This window comes from Bubalus kerabau, chromosome 1 (assembly GCF_029407905.1).
Source record: "Bubalus kerabau isolate K-KA32 ecotype Philippines breed swamp buffalo chromosome 1, PCC_UOA_SB_1v2, whole genome shotgun sequence".
NCBI classification, from domain to species: Eukaryota; Metazoa; Chordata; class Mammalia; order Artiodactyla; family Bovidae; genus Bubalus; species Bubalus kerabau.
The window spans coordinates 196,536,707-196,564,588 of record NC_073624.1 but is presented as its reverse complement, the minus strand read 5'-3'; the positions used below and the strand labels follow the sequence as shown (position 1 = coordinate 196,564,588).

The window sequence follows — 27,882 nt, the reverse complement described above, 5'->3', positions numbered from 1 at the left end:
GAATGGCTTGCCATTTATTGGAATTAAAAAGTCAAAAAGAATCATGTGTAGTTAGTGGGGAAGCAGGCAGCAGGGATTTTCAGAGTGAGTCCTTGTAGGCAAAGTGATAAATTTGACTTTTAACATGTTAGTTTAAGGGGAAATACATGATAGATATCCAGATGTCAGATAAACTTGTTCTGAAACAGGAGAGAAATCTCTGGAAATATAATTTTTTAAATTATCAGATTACAGCCTTAGCTATGGAGTTATCTATCTATAGACAGCAGAAATGATAGCCAAGGATAGATCTTGAAAACTTAATTGGCAGTCTTAGGAAGAAGGGCCAGTGATGAGATTGAACAGAAAAATGAATCTAAAATGTAGAAAGACAGGAAGGACTAATATTCCAGAAGCAAAAAATGAGTTGGCTACCAACTATGGGCAAATAAGGTATCTGCTCTTTGTCGTCAGATGCATTTGGTGACTTTAATAAAAACAGAATTCATGGAGGGGTTCTGACTACTACAATACTTCAGGGAATGGAGAATTCAGAAAGTGATATAGAACTAATAAAGGAATTACCTCTTCCTGATTGAAATAAATAAAATACAGAAAAAAATACTTATATACTAAAATATGCCATGCAAATATATAACTATAGAAGTTCAAAACATTGCACCCCAAAATATACCACTTTGGCATAGTGATTATTTTGAGCTGTAGGTACTTGAAAAGCAACAAATGCAGGGAGAGGCTTTCTCTGAACTCTTATCTGCCTAAAGACAGATCCTCCAAAAGGAACTCAGTTGTCATAAATCCCCTGCCTGGAAGTTTCATCAAACAGGAAAGATTGATGCTTATCACAGGAGGGGAGGGGAGAAGTTGACATGACTCCCGAACAAAATTTCCCACAAACTATCATACTTCCCATTTGTTCTTCTAAAGGCTCATCCATCTTTCCTAAAAGCATTTACTTTTCCTTAAGAAACCTACACTCCTTCTCCCATTTCCCTATTAAAATGGTATTTAAGCCTGAATTCCTGTCCATTTTAGTTCATTAATTCCTACAATGTCGATGTTCACTCTTGACATCTGTTTGACCACTTCCAATTTGCCTTGATTCATGGACCTAACATTCCAGGTTCCTATGCAACACTGTTCTTTACAGCATCGGACTTTACTTCCATCACCTGTCACATCCACAACTGGGCATTGTTTTTACTTTGGCTCTGTCTCTTCATTCCTTTTGGAGTTATTTTTCCAGTCTTCTCCAGTAGCATATTGGGCACCTAATGAATGACCTGAGGAGATCATCTTTTAGTGTCATATCTTTTTGCCTTTTCATACTGTTTATGGGGTTCTCAAGGCAAGAATACTGAAGTGGTTTTCCATTCCCTTCTCCAGTGGACCATGTTTTATCAGAACTCTCCACCATGACCCATACATCTTGGGTGGACCTACATGGCATGGTTCATAGTTTCATTGAGTTAGACAAGGCTGTGGTCCATGTGATCAGTTTGACTACTTTTCTGTGATTGTGGTTTTCATTCTGTTTGCCCTCTGAGGGATAAGAGGCTTATGGAAGCTTCCTCATGGGAGAGACTGACTGTAGGGGGAACTGGGTCTTGTTCTGATGGGCGGGGCCGTGCTCAGTAATCTTTAATCCAATTTTCTGTTGATGGGCGGGGCTGTATTCCCTCCCTGTTGTTTGACCAGAGACCAAACTATGGTGGAGGTAATAAAGATAATGGGAACCTCCTTCAAAATGTCCCATGCATGCACTGCCCCACTAAGTGCCCCTGACCCTGCAGCCGGAAACTGCCAACCCACGCCTTCGCCAGAGAATCTTGGTCACTCACAGGAAGGTCTGGGTCAGTCTCTTGTGGGGTCACTGCTCCTGAACACGAATGGGCAAATTTAACACAGATGACCATTATATCTACTACTATAGGCAAGAATCCCTTAGAAGAAATGGAGTAACCCTCATAGTCAGCAAAAGAGTCCAAAAAACAGTACTTGGGTGCAATCTCAAAAACTACAGAATGAAGTAAAGCTCTCACTGTTTGCAGATGACATGATCCTCTACATAGAAAACCCTAAAGACTCCACCAGAAAATTACTAGAACTAATCAATGACTATAGTAAAGTTGCAGGATATAAAATCAACACACAGAAATCTCTTGCATTCCTATACACTAATAATGAGAAAACAGAAAGAGAAATTAAGGAAACAATTCCATTCACCATTGCAACGGAAAGAATAAAATACTTAGGAATATATCTACCTAAAGAATCTAAAGACCTATATATAGAAAACTATAAAACACTGGTAAAAGAAATCAAAGAGGACACTAACAGATGGAGAAATATACCATGTTCATGGATTGGAAGAATCAATATAGTGAAAATGAGTATACTACCCAAAGCAATCTATAGATTCAATGCAATCCCTATCAAGCTACCAACAGCATTCTTCACAGAGCTAGAACAAATAATTTCACAATTTGTATGGAAAAACAAAAAACCTCGAATAGCCAAAGCGATCTTGAGAAAGAAGAATGGAACTGGAGGAATCAACCTACCTGACTTCAGGCTCTACTACAAAGCCACAGTTATCAAGACAGTATGGTACTGGCACAAAGACAGAAATATAGATCAATGGAACAAAATAGAAAGCCCAGAGATAAATCCACGCACATATGGACACCTTATCTTTGACAAAGGAGGCAAGAATATAAATGGATTAAAGACAATCTCTTTAACAAGTGGTGCTGGGAACTCTGGTCAACCACTTGTAAAAGAATGAAACTAGAACACTTTCTAACACCATACACAAAAATAAACTCAAAATGGATTAAAGATCTAAACGTAAGACCAGAAACTATAAAACTCCTAGAGGAGAACATAGGCAAAACACTCTCTGACATACATCACAGCAGGATCCTCTATGACCCACCTCCCAGAACATTGGAAATAAAAGCAAAAATAAACAAATGGGACCTAATTAACCTTAAAAGCTTCTGCACATCAAAGGAAACTATTAACAAGGTGAAAAGACAGCCTTCAGAATGGGAGAAGATAATAGCAAATGAAGCAACTGACAAACAACTAATCTCGAGAATATACAAGCAACTCCTCCAGCTCAACTCCAGAAAAATAAATGACCCAATCAAAAAATGGGCCAAAGAACTAAACAGACATTTCTCCAAAGAAGACATACAGATGGCTAACAAACACAAGAAAAGATGCTCAACATCACTCATTATCAGAGAAATGCAAATCAAAACCACTATGAGGTACCATTTCACACCAGTCAGAATGGCTGCGATCCAAAAGTCTACAAGTAATAAATGCTGGAGAGGGTGTGGAGAAAAGGGAACCCTCTTACACTGTTGGTGGGAATGCAAACTAGTACAGCCACTATGGAGAACAGTGTGGAGATTCCTTAAAAAACTGGAAATAGAACTGCCTTATGATCCAGCAATCCCACTGCTGGGCATACACACTGAGGAAACCAGAAGGGAAAGAGACACGTGTACCCCAATGTTCATCACAGCACTGTTTATAATAGCCAGGACATGGAAGCAACCTAGATGTCCATCAGCAGATGAATGGATAAGAAAGCTGTGGTACATATACACAATGGAGTATTATTCAGCCATGAAAAAGAATACATTTGAATCAGTTCTAATGAGGTGGATGAAACTGGAGCCTATTATATAGAGTGAAGTAAGCCAGAAAGAAAAACACCAATACAATATACTAACACATATATATGGAATTTAGAAAGATGGTAACAATAACCCTGTGTACGAGACAGCAAAAGAGACACTGATGTATAGAACAGTCTTATGGACTCTGTGAGAGAGGGAGAGGGTGGGAAGATTTGGGAGAATGGCATTGAAACATGTAAAATATCATGTATGAAACGAGTTGCCAGTCCAGGTTCGATGCACGATACTGGATGCTTGGGGCTGGTGCACTGGGACGACCCAGAGGGATGGAATGGGGAGGGAGGAGGGTTCAGGATGGGGAACACATGTATACCTGTGGCGGATTCATTTTGATATTTGGCAAAACTAATACAGTTATGTAAAATTTAAAAATAAAATTAAAACAACAACAACAACAACAAAAAAAACTACAGAATGATCTCTACTCATTTCCAAGGCAAACATTCAGTATCACAATAATCCAGGCCTACACCCCAACCAGTAATGCTGAAGAAGCTGAAGTTGAACAGTTGTATGAAGACCTACAGATCTTCTAGAACTAACACCCAAAAAAGATGTCCTTTTCATCACAGGAGACTGGAATGCAAAAGTAGGAAGCCAAGAGATACCTGGAGTAACAGGCAAATTTGGCTTTGGAGTACAAAATGAAGCAGGACAAAGGCTTACAGTTTTCCAAGAGAACACCCTGGTAATAGCAAACACTTTCTTACAACAACACAAGAGAGGACTCTACATATGGACATCACCAGACATTCAATACCAAAATCAGATTGATTATATTCTTTGCAGCCAAAGATAGAGAATCTCTATACAGTCAGCAAAAACAAGACTGGGAGCTGCCTGTGGCTCAGATCATGAACCCCTTATTGCCAAAGTCGGACTTAAACTGAAGAAAGTAATGAAAACCATTAGAGCATTCAGGTATGACAAAAATCAAATCCCTTAAGATTATACAGTGGAAGTGACAAATAGATTCAAGGGATTATATCTGATGGATAGAGTGCCTGAAGAATGATGGACGGAGGTTCATGACATTGTACAGGAGGCAGTGATCAAGACCATCACTTAGAAATGCAAAAAGGCAAAATGGTTGTCTGCGGAGGCCTTACAAATAGTGGAGAAAAGAAGAGAAGCTAAAGGCAAAAGAGAAAGGAAAATTATACCCATTTGAATGTAGAGTTCCTAAGAATAGCAAGGAGTGACAAGAAAGCCTTCCTTAGTGATCAATACAAAGAAATTGAGGAAAACAATAGAATGGGAAAGACTAGAGATCTCAAGAAAATTAGAGATACCAAGGGAATATTTCATGCAAAGATGGGCTCAATAAAGGACAGAAATGGTAGCGACCTAACAGAAGCAGAAGATATTAAGAAGAGGTGGCAAGAATACACAGAAGAACTATACAAAAAAGATTTTCATGACCCAGATAACCATGATGGTGTGATCACTCACCTAGAGCCAGACATCCTGGAATGTGAAGTCAAGTGGGCCTTAGAAAGCATCACTACGAACAAAGCTAGTGGAGGTGATGGATTTCCAGTTGAGCCATTTCAAATCCTGAAAGATGATGCTGTGCAACTGCTGCACTCCATATGCCATCAAATTTGGAAAACTCAGCAGTGGCCACAGGCCTGGAAAAGGTTAGTTTTCATTCTAATCCCAAAGAAAGACAATGTCAAAGAATGTTCATGCTGCTGTTGTTATTAAGCCACTTCAGTAGTGTCCGACTCTGTGTGACCCCATAGACGGCAGCCCACCAGGCTCCTCCGTCCCTGGGATTCTCCAGGCAAGAACACTGGAATGGGTTGCAATTTCCTTCTCCAATGCATGCATGCATGCTAAGCCGCTTCAGTTGTGTCCGACTCCATGTAACCCTATGGATAGCAGCCCACCAGGCTCTTCTGTCCACAGGATTCTCTAGGCAAGAATACTGGAGTGAGTTGCCATTTCCTTCTACTGCACAACTGCACTCATCTCACATGCTAGCAAAGTAATGCTCAAAATTCTCCAAGTCAGGCTTCAACAACACATGAGAACTTTCAGATGTTCAAGCTGGATTTAGAAAAGGCAGAGGAACCAGAGATCAAATTGCCAACGTCTGTTGGATCGTTAAAAAAGCAAGAGAGTTCCAGAAAAACATCGACTTCTGCTTTATTGACTATGCCAAAGCCTTTGATTTGTGGATCACGACAAACTGTGGAAAATTCTTAAAGAGATGGGAATACCAGACTACCTGATCTGCCTCCTGAGAAACCTGTATGCAGGTCAAGAAGTAACGGTTAGAACTGGACATGGAACAACAGACTGGTTCCAAATCAAGAAAGGAGTATGTCAAGGATGTATATCGTCACCCTGCTTATTTAACTTCTATGCAGAGTACATCATACGAAATGTTGGGCTGGATGATGCACAAGATGGCATCAAGATTGCTGGGAGAAATATCAATACCCTCAGATATGCAGATGACGCCACCCTTACGGCAGAAAGTGAAGAAGAACCAAAGATCCTCTTGATGAAAGTGGAAGAGGAGAATGAAAAAGTTGGCTTAAAACTCAACATTCAGAAAACCAAGATCATGCATGGCATCCTATCCATCACTTCATGGCAAATAGATGGGGAAACAATGGAAATAGTGACAGACTTATTTTCTTATGCTCCAAAATCACTGCAGATGGTGACTGCAGCCATGAAATTAAAAGACGCTTGCTCCTTGGAAGAAAAGTTATGACCAACCTAGACAGTATATTAAAAAGCAGAACCATTACTCTGCCAACAAAGGCCTATCTAGTCAAAGCTATGGTTTTTCCAGTAGTCATGTATGGATGTGAGAGTTCAGTCGTTGCTTTTCAACTGTGGTGTTGAACAACTGTTCAGTCGTTGCTTTTCAAGTTGATGCTTTTCAACTGTGGTGTTAGAGAAGACACTTGAGAGTTCCCTGGACTTCAAGGAGATCACACTAGTCAATTCTAAAGGAAATCAGTCCTGAATATTCATTGGAAGGACTGATTCTAAAGCTGATGCTGCAATACTTTGGCCACCTGATGTGAAGAACTGACTCATTTGAAAAGATTCTGATGCTGGGAAAGATTGAAGGTGAGAGGAGAAGGGGATGACAGAGGATGAGATGCTTGGATGGCATCACCAACTCAACGGACATGAGTTCAAGCAAGCTCGAACTCTGGGAGTTGGTGATGGACAGGGAAGCCTGGCGTGCTGCAGTCCATGGGGTTGCAAAGAGCCCGACAAGACTGAGCGACTGAACTGCGCTGAACACTAACACAGAATCTCTGCTCAGGTTTCAAAGGGTCTGCTGTGCCACCAACGTATGGCTTGTGGCTTTAGCGTTAAGAATGGGCAGAAGATCTGAATAGACATTTTTTCCAAAGAAGATATGCAGATGACCAACAAGCACATAAAAATATGCTCAATATTCCCTATCATCATGCATTAGTCACTCAGTCGTGTCCGACTCTTTGCAACTCCATGGACTGTAGCCTGTCCATGGAATTTTCCAGGCAAGAATACTGGGATGGGTTGCCATTTCCTACTCCTCATCATCAGGAAAATGCAAATCAAAACAACAATGAAGTATAACCTCATATCTGTCAAATTGACTATTACCAAAAAACAACAAATAACACGTTTTGGCAAAGGAAAAGGAAAACCCTCATGCGCTGTTGGTGGGAATATAAAATGGTGCAACCACTATGGAAAAGACTATGGGGATTCCTCAAAAAATTAAAAATAGAACTACATATGATCTATTCATTCTACTCCTGGTCATTTAACTGAAGAAAACTAATTAAGACAGACATGCACCCCAGTTCATTGCAGCATTATTTACAATAGCCAAGACGTGGAAGCAACCTAAGTGCCCATCCATAGATTAAAGAAGATGTGATATACATATATATGCAATAGAATAATACTCACCTGTAAAAAAGAGTGAAACCTTGCCAATTGCAACAACATGGACAGATCTGGAGAGTATTATGCTAAGTGAAATAATTCAGGCAGAGGAAGACGAATTCTGCACAATTTCACTTATAGTTAAAGTATTAGCCACTCAGTTATGTCCAATTCTTTGCAACCCCATGGTCTGTTCATGGAATTCTCCAGGCAAGAATACAGGAGTGGGATTCCATTCCCTTCTCCAGGGAGTCTTCCCGACCCAGGGATCAAACTTGTGTCCCCTGCATTACAGGCAGGTTCTTCACCATTTGAGCTATCCTAAGTGGAATCTAAAAGAAACGAAACAAATAAACAAACATAACACAACAAAAAACAATGCTATAGAGAAAAGCACAGGTGGTTGCTAGAGGGGAGAGGAGTGAGGGACAAAAAAATGAGTGAGTTAGAGTAAGAACTTCCAGATGTCCAAGTTGGATTTAGAAAAGGCAGAGAAACCAGAAATCAAGTGGACAACATCCACTGGATCATAGAGAAAGCAAGAGAGTTCCAGAAAAAAAATCTACTCCTACTTTATCAACTATGCCAAAGCCTTTGACTGTGTGGATCATAACAAAGTGTGGAAAATTCTTCAAGAGACGGGAGTACCGGACCACCTTATCTGCCTCCTGAGAAATCTGTATGTAGGTCAAGAAGCAACCGTTAGAACTGGACATGGAACAACGGACTGGTTCCAAATCAGGAAAGGAGTATGTCAAGGATGTATATTGTCACCCTGCTTATTAACTTCTGTGCAGAGTACATCATGTGAAATGCTGGGCTGGATGAAGCACAAGGTGGAATCAAGATTGCCAAGAGAAATATCAATAACCTCAGATATGCAGATTAGACCACCCATATGGCAAAAAGTGAAGAACTAAAGATCCTCTTAAAGAAAGTGAAAGAGGAGAGTGAAAAAGTTGGCTTAAAACTCAACATTGAAAAAACTAAGATCATGGCATCTGGTCCCATCACTTCATGGCAAATAGATGGGGAAACAATGGAAACAGTGTCAGACTTTATTTTCTTAGGCTCCAAAATCACTGCAGATGGTGACTGCAGCCATGAAATTAAAAGACGCTTGCTCCTTGGAAGAAAAGTTATGACCAACCTAGACAGCATATTAAAAAGCAGAGACATTACTCTGCCAAAAAAGGTCCATCTAGTCAAAGCTATGTTTCTTCAGTAGTCATGTATGGATGTGAGAGGTGGACCATAAGGAAGACTGAGCACCAAAGAATTGATGCTTTTGAACTGTGGTGTTGGAGAAGACTCTTGAGAGTCCCCTGGACTGCGAGGAGATCCAACCAGTCAGTCCTAAAGGAAATCAGTCCTGAATATTTGTCGGAAAGACCGATGCTAAAGCTAAAACTCTAATACTTTGGCCACCTGATGCGAAGAACTCACTGTTTGGAAAAGACCCTGATCCTGGGAAAGATTGAAGACAGGGGGAGAAGGGGACAACAGAGGATGAGATGGTCGGACAGCATCACTGACTTGATGAACATAAGTTTGAGCAAGTTGTGCGAGTTGGTGATGGCCAGGGAAGCCTGGCATGCTGCAATCCATGGGGTCGCAAAGAGTCATACATGAGTAAGTGACTGAACTGAACTGAACTGAACTAGATTAATAGGTATAAACTTCTGGTTGTAAAATAGTCATGGGTATGAAATGTATGACGTGGGAAATATAATCAACAATTAGTTAATATCTTTGTATGGTGGCATATTATAACTAAACTTATTATGGTGATCATGTTTAAACACATAGAAATATTGATTCACTATGCTGTGTAACAGGAACAACCTTTGGAACCAGTATTAAAGGTTACTTAATACTTTAACAACAAACAGACCAACAAACTCATAGAATAAGAGGTAAGATTTGTGGTTGTCAGAGTGGGGGTTGAGGGTAGGAGAAATTAGATGAAGGCAGTCAAAAGTCAAAATTCTAGTTAAAAGATAAATACATGACTTGATAATTAATACTGCTGTATGAAAATTAACACTGCTGTCTGAAAGTTGTTGAGAGTAGATTCTAAGAGTTCTCATCACTAGGAAAAAATTATCTATTTCTCTATTTTGTATCTATATCACATGACAAAAGCTCACTAAGCATGAGATAATAATTTTACAAATTTGTAAGTCAAATTATTATGCTGTATACCATAAATTTATACAGTGGTATATTTCAATTATATCCTAATAAGCCTGGGGAAAATGAATAAAATGAAATAAGTGCCTATACCACAGAGCGGGAACAAGTTGTTTTCAGAATTCAAGGCCCTCTCTATTATGACCTCACTGATTTTTTCAACTTCATTTTCCTCTCCCACTTCTCACTGCCATACTGAGGCCACATGCATCTATCCCTCACCCACACATACATTCAACGTGATACTGAATATCTGAAATGTGCCAGACACTGCAGGTTGACAGGTTATCAGAATATGTAAAACATAGTCAGTCATGAGGCAAACAATAGACCAGACTTAATATTCAAGTATAATAACTTGTCCAAGATCTTCTTGAATCCCAAATTGACAAATACCACCATATAGAATCGAAAACGTAAAATTAAATGAAGATGGATGATAGGGGCGTTTCAGCTAATATCACTCCCTACATCAACTTTGTAAGCAACATAATATAGACTCTTTCCTCAGCAAAAGTTAAAATCCACATAAAAGTGGATCTTTGGTGAGTTGTCTGAAAACGGTAGCAACTGAAAACAATAGAACAATGAATTTCAAGGGCTTAACAAATAGTAGCTCTCATCTGAAACGTTTTTCTCCTTATAACCCCTACCCAAGTAGTAATCTTCTTTCAATGCACAATATTTATTCACATTGTTCATTTACTCATACTACCCATTCAGTCATATTATTTCATAGAAGTACATGTTAATCTCTTCTCTTATTATTTAGCCTTTCACTTTATGTGTGTTTTAGTGCTTGTCTGTATGTGTGTGCACACATGCTGTACATTTTCAATATACTGATAGGATTGTGTGTTATACTTGTACTTCAAAAAGTATCCAGAGAAGCATTTTATGCAGAATAAAAATGAATAGCTATTAACAGAAGGATTAAATTCATGTTAATAACAACAAATTATTGAAAAGGACCAAATAAATTATCTCTTAATTACTTCTTTGAAATCGTAATGCAAGTTACTAACTGAAGCTTTTAAAATCACTGACCAGTGACTTGATGCCATATAGACACAATCACAAAAGACTTACAGATAGCATACCTTTTCATGGAACTAAGTCTCATAAAAAACGAAATCAATAAACAGAACCTAGTAGATGTCTCTGCCAATCATGTAAGATATGCTTATCATTTGACAGGTCATTGCACCTATGAAAAGAATTGAGAAATTATAAGTCTAAAAAGTTATAATTCTCTAGACGGAGGTATAATTTGTGTTACCAGAGATGAGATCCACCTTACTTTATGAGGCTGATATTTGAACGATGGATAGTAATATTTTATTCCATAAGACCGATGCTAATATCATCCTTCATTCTTAGCCAATCTTTTTATGAAAGCAAGAGCCAGAAGCCTCAGGGCATCATATTGTACCTAATTACAATAAAGGAATCCCTGCATCAAATTTAAGCATTAAATACCCACATTTATTTTATGTGTTGTTTGTATTGCTAAGATTAAAAAAGTCATGACTAAATAATCTTTACCCTTTAGGGTCTGTGGATTTAAACCAGGCAGTATTTGAGCTGTCAAATAGAAGAAACAAAACTATAAACAGTACGAAAGACTTAGAAAATGCTCCTTCCTTAAGCACAGAACTGGAGGTGCATTTTAGAGAGATGATTATTGTTTGTTAAGGAGGCAAGAAGTTCAAAGAGAGCACCTGATTCCCAAATCACCCTGAAAGAACAATAAAATAGTGTTTTAAGCAGTTTTAATGGTAATTCAATCATTGAAATTAACAAGTGAAAATTTATTATAATAACATGCAACTTGGTTACAGCAGATGTCCAGAATGGCCAAGGCTTATAATCTGCTAAAAAAAATTACTTGAATTCAACTATCATTTACTATACACCTAGAATTTCACTGAATTTACAAGGAGTGTAAAGAGGTAAAAGGTATTATTCTTGACCTGAAGTAGCTTGGGGTCTAGTTAATGACATATGAATAATCCTCAAGAAATATGCATAATGCTACTTAAAGGAAATTAAATGTGATATATAGTATTGTAGTCAGTCTATAGGAAATTTAAATAAGAGAAAGTCAGTGTAGAGTGAAATGAGCCACGGCAAGTTTCAGGGAATCAGATGCATTTTCAATTGGGTTTTGAGCAATGTGTTAATCATATGCCCTCCCCACAACAGTATGTGGTTTTACTTGGATTTGGTAGATATCCCAAGTTAAGGAGAAGAGCAGGAATAAAGACAGGAAATGAGGCAAATATAAATAGAAAACAGAAATACGGCAAAAACTCAGATATACTGGGCCCACTGTAAGAAGATCTGAAAGGACAGCGGGAAAAACCTGCTTCTATCCCTGAAGGACAAGGACACCTGGTAGGACTTGGGCACCAGAACGAAGTGAAGAAACGGAATTCCCCGAAGAATAATCCAACAAGAATATACAGCGTAAGATGTAATCCACAGAAAGTTTTGGCAGGAAAGAGACCATATAATTAACCTTGGTATTTGGAGATAAGAAAGAGAGTTCTGACAAATGAAAAGGAGAGGAAATGCCACATTGCGGGGAATTTTCCTATATGACCATCTCCCCACCTTGCAGATCATTCAATTTCTACAACGATCAGGAAATAGTGCCTTGAAGATCTTGTAACTAAAGTGTAATGTTAACAAGGCATTTGGAAAAAGGTTCCCTGCACAGGCTAGGTTAGGCAGCTGAGCTTTCTGGGCCTCCAGGTATCATGACGCAGACACTCTTCTTCCCCACAGTAAAAGGAGATTAAGATCACCCATTATGCCAGTTCCCAGAGGAGAGTTTGACAGCAGCAAGAAACAGGGCATAGTGGACTGTAAATATTCTGTTACCAGGGTAAAGAGCTATGAGCTGAAAATGAAAGCAGTGGACCTTCTGTGTGCTGTTTAGTCAACCAAGGAAGGTGTGAATAAAACTCTTATTTATATTTTCTTTCCACTGTTGGCCTGGCTTAACCAAATTGATAGGCTTTTAAAAAATGTAGACTACTATCACTTTTGCCATCATTTCTCCTTTATTATTATTATTAACACAATTAGTTTTATTATTGGAATTGGATGAGAATAACAAAAATAACGTGTTAAAAGCCCCCCAGTCATATTTGACTACAGTTATAAAGTTGGTTCCTACTCAGTAAGTTAGGAAATTAAAAACACTAAATCTAGGATTTTCTCCACTGGGACCTAATCCAGTCCAATTTAGAAGTTGAGGATTTATAAAGGCTTTTCTGAAAGAAATGGGAAAATGTCAGCTACAATTTCTTGCTAGACTTGAAGTGAATCTATTAACCTTGCCCAGAGAATATAATGTTACAGTTATCTCATTTACAATGTTATTGTATATGATTTATGGCCAGAGTATCAAGCCTCAAACTAGGTTTTGTAGTTTTAAGTTAAATTTACATGTCTGTAATACAAATGATTTTTTTCTTGTTCAGATAAAAAGATATTAAAAAGTGATTTATAATATTTCAGTTGGATGGAAAATACACAGTATGACTTAGGCTACTGAGGGAAAAAATATTAGTTAGGCAGCTATTATGAATATGTACATTCACACTGCTCAGTGCCTCCCATCTTTTAATGTATGCTTGGGTATCAGCCACTAGATATCTTTAGAATTACATTATATTTAGACTATGAGACACAAATCTATATGAAAATCAGATTTAAAAGAAAGGAACACCCAAGAGGATGAGGAAAAATGCATCTTCTCTGTAGTTCACCTAAGATCATAAATGCTGAAACGAACTTAATAAATATCACCTTTTCTGCAGGTGTCTTCTACCAAACAGCACAGAACAGTCTTAAAATATATTCCACAAAAGCGTCTCTAACAGTATTACCATTATTGAAACCTAAGAGAATTTGCTTAACCATAAACTCTAAGTTTGAGATGTGATTAGGAAGTATTGTGTTTTATTGAAAATGGTTGATATAATGCTACCTGAAAGATATGCCTCACCACTGTAAAGTCAGGACCAACTATAAGCTAGACTTAACATTTACCACCAAACGAACAGGCTTCCCAGGTGCTAGTGGTAAAGAACCCTCCTGCCAAAGTAGGAAACGTAAGAGTCTCGGGTGGGGAAGATCCCCTGGAGGAGGCCATAGCACACATACACCAAACAAACAGCACATGTGTGTGCATACTCAGTTGTTCTCGTCATGTCCAGCTCTTTGTGACCATATGGACTATAACTCGCCAGGCTCCTCTGTCCATGGGCTTCTCCAGGCAAGAATATTGGAGCGGGTTGTCATGCTCTCCTCCAAGGGATCTTCCCTACTCAGGGATCAAACCCATGTCTCCTGTGCCTCCTGCATTTCAGGTGGATTCTTTACCCACTGAGCCACCTGGGAAGCCTAAATAGAACACAATGTCCTATACATTTAAATTAAAATAAAAAATTTTGTTGGCATCCTCCATATAAGCTATATACATATATATGCAAAAACTTCAAAATCACATAATTTCAAATAAATTTCATAATTTAAAGGTACAATTAAAAATAAAACCCTGCTGCTCAAGCTGTATTCATTGACAATGCATATATATTTACTGTCTATATATAGAAACTTATATATGTATATATATATACACACACATACCAAGTGAAATTAATTTTATTCAAGATTCCTATATAATTACTTAATTTTGTGTGCTTTAACTCTACTTGTTCATATTTGGGAAAGCTTTTTAAATCTCCCACTCGTGTGCTTTTTTTTTTTTTTAATATGTATTTATTTGACTGTGCCAGGTCTTAGTTTCAACATGCAAACTCTGTTGTGGCATGTGGGATCTCATTCCCTGTCCAGGGATCGAACCCAGGCCCCCAGAATTGGGAGCTGGAGTCTTTAGCCACTGGACCACTAGGAAAATCCCTATAGTTGTATCTTTAACAAGTTCTTCCTGTCAGTTGAAATTAAATTAAGCTTCTAATAAGAAATAACTAAAATAACAGTCCTGAACAAAATAGGGATTTATTTTTTCTCACAAACCTGCATTTATCAATGGTAAACATGTTACCTTCATTCTTTCTAGCATACAGTCTTTAGCAGCCGGCTTTCATCCTGAGTCAAAACATAGACACGGAAACAGTCGTCTTCTCAGGTCAGGGCGCTTCAGAGTCACTTGTCTCACAAGACAGGTGCTAGATTTCTAGCCATCTCACACACATTTAAGTCAGAAGAAGGATTAAGAAGATGAGTTAACAAGGTGCAAACAAAGTAGGCCCACTTCAGAGAATTTTTCCTGAAACTCCACCTCACCATTTCTGCTCACATCTTACCAGTGCCTTCAAGGCAAAGTGGAAAAATGTTACTTACTAGAAGCAATGCTACTAGCAATACTTTGGCTGGGTGGGTTGACGTTTTATGTGTTGAATTGCTTTGTTAGCTGTTACACATGGATTTATGAATACCAGAGCATGCTGCTGCTGCTGCTAAGTCACGTCAGTCATGTCCGACTCCGTGTGACCCCATAGACGGCAGCCCGCAAGGCTGCCCCGTCCCTGGGATTCTCCAGGCAAGAACACTGGAGTGGGTTGCCATTTCCTTCTCCAATGCATGAAAGTGAAAAGTGAAAGTGAAGTCGCTCAGTCATGTCTGACCCTCAGCGACCCCAGGACTGCAGTCTACCAGGCTCTTCCGTCTATGGGATTTTCCAGGCAGGAATACTGGAGTGGGGTGCCATTGCCTTCTCCATATCAGAGCATATCTTTATCTTATTTAATGCTTTCAATTTTAAATACTTAATCATATATTAATATTAAACATTCTCCACTTTTTGTGTTTGTTATCTTCCAGGTTGACTTTTATCCAATTTCTAGTATTTTGCTCAAGATACTGATAGAATGGTGCTGGTGTTGTTTATGCATAGGGCACAATGGGATGATTGGAGTATCGTTGTTGTATGTATAAATGTACAGCATTTTTCCTAATTTTCCTCCTTATTCCTGTACCTGACTCTTACTTCCTGCCATTCTACCATCTGAGCCCGAAGCCTCTTCTTTTCAAATTCTCCAAAGAATAAGGAGGATTCAAATTCTCCTTATCTACCAGCAATCTTTATTTTCCCTCTTTGAATTAATGCAACAAGGAGCTAATAGTGACCTTCTCTAAACTCAAAGTTAAAATTATCAAAAATTATTCGCAATTAACTTTGCTTTTGTTCAACAGAATCTCTCTATTGCTTTAAAGTAACACATAATATTACTTTATTAAAAGTATGCATGTTTTGCGACTATCATTAACTTTATGGAAAAGATTTAATTGGGCTACAACAGTGCATTATATCATACATAAAAAGTCAAGATTTGATTACCTGTATATTTTCTTTCCAAAAATAATGTTCACCATAACTGAAAATTCAGATTACTCTAGTGAAAATTGAGTTTTCCCAGATTGCTTTCAACTCTGCAAACGTGTTATTTTACAGCTCTGAGTGATCCCACAAGGGAAATAGTTCCTTGACTTGAAATGGAAATATAAGATTTAAATTGCTCTTTAGTTCTTAGGAACAAAAAGGTGTTTCTATGCCAGTGCTCATAGCTAGAAGAGTTGCCCACTTCCAATTTCATGGTCAGACAAAGGAGTGAGCAGAGATCAATGTAATTTAAGCCTTGAGTTCATTAGCTGCCTCTGACTCACCACAATCAATTTTAGTGACTAGGACTTATCCTACCTTGACTAGACAAGTATCCATTTAATCAAAATGTTATCATGCTTCCAAAGAGAAAAGAAACAACAAACAAAGTTGGGATTGTGTATTTACATTTTTATTATTTTATGAAGAACAGTAACTTACAACCTATAGCAATAGGATACTACTACTACTAAGTCACTTGAGTCGTGTCCGACTCTGTGCGACCCCATAGACGGCAGCCCACCAGGCTCCCCCATCCCTGGGATTCTCCAGGCAAGAACACTGGAGTGGGTTGCCATTTCCTTCTCCAATGCATGGAAGTGAAAAGTGAAAGGGAAGTCACTCAGTTGTGCCCGACTCTTCGCAACCCCATGGACTGCAGCCTACCAGGCTCCTCCATCCATGGGATTTTTCAGGCAAGGGTACTGGAGTGGGGTGCCATTGCCTACTTCTTTCTAAATGATTCAAGATGGGGCTATATACTACCAGGAAACATTTTTGAATATTAATACATATGGCCACCAATGATCTTATTATATTTAAATAATAAGTCAACACATAATTAACTCTAAAAGATAAATCTGTATATTGGATCTAAAAGTTCTCTATTCTTTGTGTGCCCTCTAATTGGGCAAGGAGTTTAAAGCTTCTTAGGAGAGTTTAGTAGAAAATATTTTATTTCAGCTTGCCTAAATAGATCAAAAAATTTGACTTGGTTCTCATGTTTACTCTAAGGTGATTTATAAGAGAAATGAAAATAGGAAAATGGACCAAGTGAACCAAGTTCTTTAAAAATCCATTACTTTTAAAATATTTGTTTTATCCCAATTATTGATACTAATATTACTGAGGAACTTAGAAATAATATTTAGAAGAATCTATTTCAAAACTCACTAGATCAGAAAAGACAGCATAAAATAAAATGGTAAAACATTTTTCTTATACTTTTTATACTTATATTTAAGCATAAAACTGTTTGAAGATTTCATTTGCTACCAAATACAAAATTATTTTTATTATAAACTTGAAACTTAATTATGAGGATGATTAAAACATAAAGACAAAGTAATCTCATTAAAGCAAAAACTATTAATTGATATTGGAAGAAGCTAGAGGACAACTTGACACAATAATTTGCTTGCTTTGGATAATTCATTTCTTTCATCATGTACTTTTAAGTCAGAAATGCGAATTGACTTCAACTAAGCTGAGAAAATTAGAGATACCAAGGGAACATTTCATGCAAAGATGCCCTTGATAAAGGACAGAAATGGTATGGACCTAACAGAAGCAAAAGATATTAAGAAGAGGTGGCAAGAATACACAGAACTGTACAAAAAAGATCTTCACGACCAAGAAAATCATGATGGTGTGATCACTCACCTAGAGCAGACATCCTGGAATGTGAAGTCAAGTGGGCCTTAGGAAGCATCACTACAGAAAAAGCTAGTGGGGGTGATGGGATTCCAGTTAAGCTATTTCAAATCCTGAAAGATGATGCTGCAAAAGTGCTGCAGTCAATATGCCAGCAAATTTGGAAAACTCAGCAGGGGCCACAGGACTGGAAAAGGTCGGTTTTCATTCCAATCCCAAAGAAAGGCAATGCCAAAGAATGCTCAAACTACCACAAAATTGCACTCATCTCACACGCTAGTAAAGTAATGCTCAAAATTCACCAAGCCAGGCTTCAGCAATACGTGAACCGTGAACTTCCAGATGTTCAAGCTGGTTTTAGAAAAGGCAGAGGAACCAGAGATCAAACTGCCAACATCTGCTGCATCATTGAAAAAGCAAGAGAGTTCCAGAAAAACATCTATTTCTGCTTTATGACTATGCCAAAGCCTTTGACTGTGTGGATCACAACAAACTGTGGAAAATTCTGAAAGAGATGGGAATACCAGACCACCTGACCTGCCTCTTGAGAAACCTATATGCAGGTCAGGAAGCAACAGTTAGAACTGGACATGGAACAACAGACTGGTTCCAAATAGGAAAAGGAGTATATCAAGGGTATATATTGTCACCCTGTTTATTTAACTTATATGCAGAGTACATCATGAGAAACGCTGGACTGGAGGAAGCACAAGCTGGAATCCAGATTGCCGGGAGAAACTTCAATAACCTCAGATATGTAGATGGCACCACCGTTATGGCAGAAAGTGAAGAAGAACTCAGAAGCCTCTTGATGAAAGTGAAAGAGGAGAGTGAAAAAAGTTGGCTTAAAGCTCAACAGTCAGAAAACGAAGATCATGGCATCTGGTCCCATCACTTCATGGGAAACAGATGGGGAAACAGTGGAAACAGTGTCAGACTTTATTTTTCTGGGCTCCAAAATCACTGCAGATGACGACTGCAGCCATGAAATTAAAAGACGCTTACTCCTTGGAAGGAGGCTTATGACCAACCTAGATATCATATTGAAAAGCAGAGACATTACTTTGCCAACAAAGGTCCGTCTAGTCAAGGCTACGGTTTTTCCAGTGGTCATGTATGGATGTGATAGTTGGACTGTGATGAAAGCTGACCGCCAAAGAATTGATGCTTTTGAACTGTGGTGTTGGAGAAGACTCTTGAGAGTCCCTTGGACTGCAAGGAGATCCAGCCAGTCCATTCTAAAGGAGATCAGCCCTTGGTGTTCTTTGGAAGGAATGATGCTAAAGCTGAAACTCCAGTACTTTGGCCACCTCATGCAAGGAGTTGACTGATTGGAAAAGACTGTGATGCTGGGAGGGATTGGGGGCAGGAGAAGAAGGGGATGACAGAGGATAAGATGGCTGGATGGCATCACCGACTCAATGGACGTGAGTCTGAGTGAACTCTGGGAGTTGGTGATGGACAGGGAGGCCTGGCGTGCTGCGATTCATGGGGTCGCAAAGAGTCGGACACGACTGAGCAACCGAACTGAACTGAACTGAAGCTGAGAAATTCCAGCAATATTGAACTATTTTCAATGATGAGAACATTTTGTTAAATAAACCAATCTGTGTTTTTTTTTAGAAAAAAATAATGTTTAGAAGAAAAAAATTAGAGAAGCATAGGGTAAAGGGCAAAATATATGTGGATCCACACTCTTCCAAACACTTTGCACTTGTTATTTTAGTTAATACTGATAATATTTCTATGAAGTTCATAATAGAGGTTTCTTTTGATAAATGAGAATAATGAGAATCAGGAAAATTTTATAAAAACACAGCTAGTAATTTAGTTTGAACCAAAAATAAGAAGGTTTGTCTGATTCCAAAACCCCACTAATTTTTACTAGGTATGTAAATATATTAATAGATGCTGAATGCAAGGAGAAAAGAAAAAATTTAGGTTATGTAATTTAAATCCCCTTTTGGTACATCTTGAGTTTTGACTATCCCTGAAGCAATATCTCTACTGGATTTGTTCTAGAAAATTTCTGGAGGAAAAGAAACATGATAATTACATGAGGAACTCTGTGGCATATCCTCATCAACTACCTACATTACCATCAACTTAGTTTTAAATCATATGATTCCTTGGTTTTTAATAAAAACAGATTTTTAAAAATAAACCTTAAGTGCTCATAATGAGAAGGAGCAAAGCCAAGCATTATCCTTCACAGCTCAAGTTCCACTTTCTACAAGTCACTACTTTTACAATTTTCAGATTTTTAGCTGCTACTGGGTACATTTAGGACTCTAAAAAGTATTATTACAACATTATTATCTAACTATATATATGAGCAACTATATAGTAAATCTCTATTTAGAAAGATGAGTATTAGGTTATTAAATTCTATGTTTATTCTTCCAATTTTTGTGTTATTATTTTGTCCTTCCAGTGATTATTTTGGAAATATAATTATGTTACTTCAGTTTAAATTACATCACCTTTTAATCCTAAAAAGTTCTTTTAATCCTCATGCTATTATCTAAAGCTACAAACATTATCTTGCCTTCCACCTCTCCTTTTCTCTTTTTCATTGCATATTCTTTCAACTGTTACTTTTATTAGTACATTGCAAACTTTTATAACATATTTATAACCATAAATAATAATTCCATTATTAAAAGTTATATTTGATTCTGAAAGCTGAAAACACTCACTGAGGGATATATATATCCCTAGGGATATATAGCATATCATACACAAAAAATTAGATAACAACCTAGCAATTAATTTATCTATGAATTGAATATCCTAACAATTATGAAATTCAAATAAAAATGTTCCTAATACAAGATAAAATGCACTTGATGTTTCATATATGTCATAAATTTCTCAAAATAAAACCATAATCTGAGGTGTTTCATATAAAAACAAGATTATATGAGTTTCTCTTCATGGATTTTAATTAATACTTTTCATTTTTCTTGTTGATGTAAACAAGAAAAATCTTTTGTTTTTAAATTTATCTTTAACATATTTCAGCATCTTAATTTTATGGAATCCATTCCATTCAAACAGAATGCAATATAGTTTAAACCAATTGATTTCTTTTTCTGTTTGTTTATTAAAGCATAATTGATTTACAATATTGCATTACTGTGTTTCAGGTTTACAGCATAGTGATTTAGTATTTTTGCAGATTATATTCCATCATAGGTTATTATAAGATAATGAATACAATTCCTAGTGTTATACAAGTCCTTGTATATAATCCTTATATCTATTCTCTATATAATTGTTAGTGTCTGTTAACCCCATATCCTTAACTTGTCCCTCACCCCTTCCTTCTACACTTCTGTGTAAAGGTTTGTTTTCTATGTCTGTGAATCTGTTTCTGTTTTGTATATACATTCACTTGTATTACTTTTTAGATTCTACATACAAGTAATGTGCAGTATTTTTCCTTCTCTATTTGACTTATTTCACTAAGCATAATATTCTCTAGGTCCATCCACATTGCTGTAAATGGCAGTTACTTTATTCTTTTTTATGAGGAAGATTGAAGGCTGAAGAAGAAGGCAACAGAGGATGTGATTGTTGGATGGTATTACCAATTCAATGGACATGTGCTGTGTGCTCAGTTGCTCTGTCATGCCAACTCTTTATGACCCCATGGACTGTAGCCCGCCAGGCTCCTCCATCCATGGGGATTCTCTAGTCAAGAATACTGGAATGAGCTGCATGCCCTCCACCAGGGTATCTTCCCAACCCAGGGATAGAATCCAGGTCTCTCACATTGCAGGCAGATTCTTTACCAGCTGAGCTACCAGGGAAGCCCTCAATGGGCATGAACTTGGGAAAACTCTGGGAGATGGAGAGGGACAGAGAGCCCTGGCATGCTATAGTTCATGGGGTTGCAAAGAGTTGGACACAACTTGGCAACTGAACAAAAACAATATTCCATTATATATATGTACCACATCTTCTTAATCCGCTTGTCTGCTGATGGGCATTTGAGTCACTTCCATGTCTTGACTATTGGAAATAGTGCTGCTATGAATATTACAGTCCATGTGTCTTTTCAAATTAATGATTTTTATTTTCCCGGATATATACCCAGGAGGGGAACTGCTGAGTAAAGAACCCGCCTGCCAGTGCAGGAGACCTAAGAGACGCAGGTTCAATCCCTGGGTCGGGAAGATCCCCTGGAGAAGGGCATGGCAACCCACTCCAGTATTCTTGCCTGGAGAATCCCATGGACAGAGGAACCTGGCAGGCTCTAGTTCACAGGGTCACAGTCAGAAAGGACTGAAGCAACCTAGCACAGCACATGGTAGCTGTATTTTTAGTTTTTTATGGAATCTCCATACTATTCATAAAACATTCTATAGTGGCTATACCAATTTATAATACATCCCCAAGAACAGTGCAGGAGGATTCCCTTTTCTCCATGTCCTCTCCAACATTTGTTATTTGTAGAATTTTTTTTAATTGAAGAATTGATTTAAAATGTTGTGCTCGTTTCAGGTATACAGCAAAATGATTCAGTTATTTGTAGAATTTTGATGATAGCTGTTCTGACAGGTGTGAGGTGATAACTCATTGTGGTTTTGAATTACATCTCTCTAATAATTAGCAATGTTAAGCATATTTTCATGTGCCTCTTAGCCCTCTGTATGCCTTATTTAGAAAAAAAATTTTCCAAGTCTTATACCCATTTTTTGATTGAGTTGTTTGGTTTATTTGATAGTGAGTTGTATGTATGAGCTGTTTGTATATTTTGGATATTAACTCATCAGTTTCATCATTTGCAAATTTATTTTCCTATTCCATAGGCTGTCTTTTGGTTTTGTTGTTATTTCCCTTGGTTATGTGAAAGCTTTTGTGTTTTTAAATCCCACTTGCTCATTTTTGCTTTTACTTCTTCTGTCTTGGGAGTCTGATTAAGGAAAATAATGTGTTTGCCTTTGACATACTCTTCTAGGAATTTTATGATTTCATGTCTTATGTTTACTCTTTAAACCATTTTGAGTCTATTTTTGTAGATGATGTGAGGGAATGTTTTAATTTTATTGGAATGCTGGCTGTCCATCAGCATGCTGGTTAGAGATACGTGGGCTTATATCTAAGTTCTCCATTCTGTTCCATCGATGCTGATGTCTGTTTTTGTGTCAGTACTACACTGATTTCATTACTGCAGTGTCATTATATAGTCTGCAGTCTGGAAGGGTTATACCTCCAGCTTTGCCCTTTTTTTCTCAAGATTCTGTTGGCAATTCAGGATCTTTCGTGGTTCCATATATATTTCAGGCTTATTTGTTGTCGTTGTGAAAAACGTCATGAGTATTTTGATAGGAATTACACTGCTGCTGCTGTTGCTGCTGCTAAGTCGCTTCAGTCGTGTCCGACTCTGTGCGACCCCATAGACGGCAGCCCGCCAGGCTCCCCCGTCCCTGGGATTCTCCAGGCAAGGACACTGGAGTGGGTTGCCATTTCCTTCTCCAGTGCATGAAAGTGAAAAGTGAAAGTGAGGTCGCTCAGCCGTGTCCGACTCTTAGCGAGCCCGTGGACTGCAGCCTACCAGGCTCCTCCGTCCATGGGATTTTCCAGGCAAGAGTACTGGAGTGGGGTGCCATTGCCTTCTCCGAGGAATTACACTAGATCTATAGATTTCTTTTGGTAGTATGTTCATTTTAACAATATTAATTTTTCCATCCAAGATTATGTCTGTTGGTAAATACTTGCTTTATATATTCAGGTGCTCCTGCATTGGGTGTATATATTCTGCACAGGGTTTGAATTGGGACTTCCTTTCTGCTCCATGGATTTTGCTGCCCTGCTACAGATGGGGTCAGTTACTCAACTATTGAAGTGAAAGTCTAGGTTTGAGCTTGAGCAGGCTCTGTTCCCTTTTAAGTGTGTTTTCCCTTCTCCCTACATTGCGGATTTTGCCCCAAAGGAGGGAAGGGCTGAAGTAAGTCAGCTAGTGTGCTTACATGGGTCTGATGCATTGACTGTGTAGGCTGCTGAACCTCCACTCAGTTCACATTCCTTTCCCTGTTGTGGTCATCCCAGATCTAGTGCAAGGTTGTGGCACAGAAATGGGTGAGGTTGGAGCATTCACTAGGCTGAGACAGGTTTTTTGGAGTGTTGTGGTTGCAGGAACTGAAGCAGCTGTGCTGATGTCAGAGGTCTGGACTCCTTCTGGCCTTCAGCTTGACAAGCACCAACACTGGCTAATACTGTTTCATCTGGAACACACCCCAGGCCCCTGAACTTCTATCTCTAGATCACATCTTCTACCAGGACCTGTCTGCCTCAGATCCAGTGTCAAGTTATGGCATGGAGTGAGTGTGGCTAGAGTGTGTATGTACTAGACTGGGAGTGGGGATCTCAGCATGGTGGTCATAGTGGTTCAAATGGCAGCACTGCCATCAGAGGTCTGTACTGCTTCTGTGGAACTGCCTGAGCGAATGCCAACAATTCCACTGAGGTGCCAGTCAGATCATACCCCAGGCCTCCAGGCCACTCCTGTGTCTCTATATCAAGTATTCTCCCAAGACCAGGTTGACCTACTTCCCGTATCAAACCATGGTGTGGAGTGAGTTGGGCCAAGATGTTTGCACAGCTCAGACTGGAATGCACAGAAAGGCAAGAGACACAGTGCAGGACTCTGCCCTGTGTGTTGGCAAGCCAGTAACCACACATTCTTCATGAGTGCAGGCTAGCCTTCTCCAGCCCTTCCATCTGTCCTAGCAGTTCTCTTAACAGCCAAGTTGGTCTTGTTTCCTCTGCATAAGACCCCAGGCCAGCAATACCAAGTCTGTGCCTCAACCTCCTCACTCTCTAGGGGGAGGGCTTGCCCATGTACACTTTCTTTTCCTCCTAGATCACTCCCAGGGGCACAGGTCCTGACCCATTGTGGGGTTTTTTCCCCCAATCTACCCAGTTACATGGGAATTTTTCATGCAGCATTTGCTGTATAGGAGTAGTTCCCCCAGTTTCTAGTTATATTTCCATGAAAACTGTTTGATATGTAGATGTATTTTTATGTGTTTGGGGTGGGGGACAGTGAGCTTCACATCCTTTTACTTCACCATTTTGATTCCACTTTGATTTCTTCTTTAGATTGACTGTCCCTTTGTAGCTATTTACTTTCATAATATGAAAATATTATGTTTCTACAGAACCTCTATATCTTTATACCTCCCAATCTATTTCCTAATTTATGTTGCTTGTATCATTACTTTAATAGATCCAAGTTTTAATATACTTGCTTTCATTCAGTAATCATGAAAGAATAATATATAACATTTATAGATTTATACTTTAGAATCTATAATTAACAAAAATATTTGATTTTCAATAGTTACTTTCCCTGAGGTTGGAGAAACTATTCATAAGAACAAGGTGTAAAATCTCAAGTATTATTTCAAGTATGTCTGAATAAGTTTCTATCAAATTTATTCTCAGAGAGATAACCTTTAAATTCTAGAAAACATCAATAAACAACCACTTGAAGGCATTAGAGACTGAAAAAAGGCAGAAATATCTACAAAGAAGTGAAAACAAAAAGTAAAGCATGGTTTGAGCTTCCTGTTTTTAAGACTTTTACACTGATAGCATTCTATCTTTTGTGGTAGATAAAATGCCAGTAGAATACATGCAGTCTTCCAGAGAATATAATGTGAGGCAACTACAGTCTCTGGAATGTGAAGAGAAAGGATCTCACAGGAAAAGGGAGCCAGAGAGACAGAGCCTGAATTTATTTTGTATCAACTCTGCCCAAATCTCTGCCTGATTTATGATCTACACAGGTATGTGGCCAACATGAAATTATGTAGCTAAAGATAAAAGAACTCAACTTAAAATTTAGCCATGGCCCGAGAGAAACAATTTACAGCTTTTGTTTGACCAAGAAAATTGTCTACTAAAACTAACTAAAACCAGGGGTTTCAAAAGAACGTAGTATCTCCACAACATAAAAGTTTAAATGGCCAGGATAAAATTCTACCCAAAAAGGACAACATAGGACCAATTTTTAATTAAAGGACAATTAAACCCCATCCAAAGATGACTGAAATATTGGAAGACGTAAATAAGGAATGAAACCATCTATTTATAAGCCTGCTCAATAATTGTAAAAGGAAATGTTTGCAGTTAATGAAAAGGCAAGAATTCATAGCAGGGAAATAGAAACTATAGTAACATCTACATGGAATTCATGCAACTGAAAAATATAATAACACAGTAATGAGTCACTCAAATATAAATTAGGAGAAATTATCTAGTCTGAAAAACACAGAGAAGGAAAAGGTGTTAAAAATGAGAAGAACCTCAAAAAAATCAGAAGTTGATCATAAATGTAACTGGAATCACAGGAGAAGACAAAAGAGAAAACAAATTAAAAAACAGCTGGCTAATTTTTCCCCAATTTGGAAAAATATACATATATAAATGCAAGATGCTCACAAACGCCAAGCAAAATATAATAAATACAAAGAAAACCATGTCTAGGTTCATCATGGTCAAACTGCTAAGTCAAAGATAAAGGCGAAATTTGGTAAACAATCAAAGGAAAACAGCATATTACCTACAGGAAACAATGATTCAAAAACCACTAACCTCTTCAAGGAAAAAAAATAAGGCCAGATGACAGTGGGAAAATACCTACAAAATACCAAAAAACAGAACTATTAACCCAGATTTCTATTTCAAGTGAAATAATTCTTCAAGAATGAAGAACAATTAAAGACATTTCTGAATAAAAAAACTGAGTTTGTCAGAAGACTTATACTATATGAAACTCTAAAGGAAGTTATTCAAGTACAAGTAAAACTGTACCAGAAGGAAATGCAGATCATAAGGAAGGGATAACCAGCATCAGAAGCAATAAATATTCAAATAAATGGAAAACATTCTTTCTCCTCTTAATTAAAAAAAGTACATGAATGATTAAAGCAAAAAGTATAACATTATCTTCTGGGGTTTATATATATGTAAATGTATATAATATTGGTAGAATAAAGATAGGGCATAAAGAGAATTATATGAATCCAAGTTTCTATATTGTATATGAAATGGTAGAACAGTAACTTTAAGTAGAGGGAAAAGGTAAAGATTTAAATGTAATTGCTACAGTAACCACTTAAATACTGATGCAAATAGGTAAAGGTAAAAATCCAACAGGTAAAATAAAATATATATCACAGAAATATTCAAATAATCCAAATACAAGCAAAAAGGAAGAACAGTGGAATGACAACAACACAACAAACCAAAATAAAACTATAAAAAAGAGGTTAAAAAAATAAAAAATAAACTAGAATAGAGACTCATTCAGTCATAATATTAGTAATTTTGTAAAATGTCAATATAATAAATGTATCAGTATTTAAACACTTAAAGAACAAAATTTGTCAGAATAAATAAGAGAACAAAACCAAATTATATTCCTTTGAATAAGTTTGACCTTTAAATAGAAAGACAGAAAAAATAAATAGACAGGTTGAAAGTAAATAGATGAAAATAATATTTTATATAAAGAGTCAGCATAAGAAGCTTGGGGTAGTTATTTTAGTATCAGCTAAAAATAGACCTCAAGAAAAAAATGTATTACTAGAGATAATAAGGGACGTTTAAAAATAATAAAATAATGGTACAGCAGGAATAACATAATAATCATAAATGTAAGTACATCTTAGAACTTTAGAGCTGAAGAGAAAGAATTAAAAGGAGAAAGAGATAAAATTACAATGACATTTTAATGCCTCTTTTATCAGATCAAAAGATCAGTAAGTACATAGATTATCTTAAAAAATACTATCAACTACTTGACCTAATTAGGATTTAGAGAACACTATTCCCATTTATTTCAGAATACATTTTCATTTTTAGTACACGTGGTAAATTCACTAGAAAAGATCATATTCTAGATTCTAAAGCAAGTTTAAATTGTTGTATAATTTAACACATCATAAATAAATTATTATTGAATACACTGAAAAGAAG

The 27,882-nt window shown here is 37.5% G+C and overlaps 1 long non-coding RNA gene across 10 annotated transcripts in view; it reads right to left on the bottom strand.

Moving 5' to 3' along the window:
- Nucleotides 1-27,882, bottom strand: part of LOC129629089 (uncharacterized) — a 352,035-nt gene that overhangs the window by 286,948 nt on the left and 37,205 nt on the right. The gene's annotated exons all lie outside the window — the stretch shown is intronic.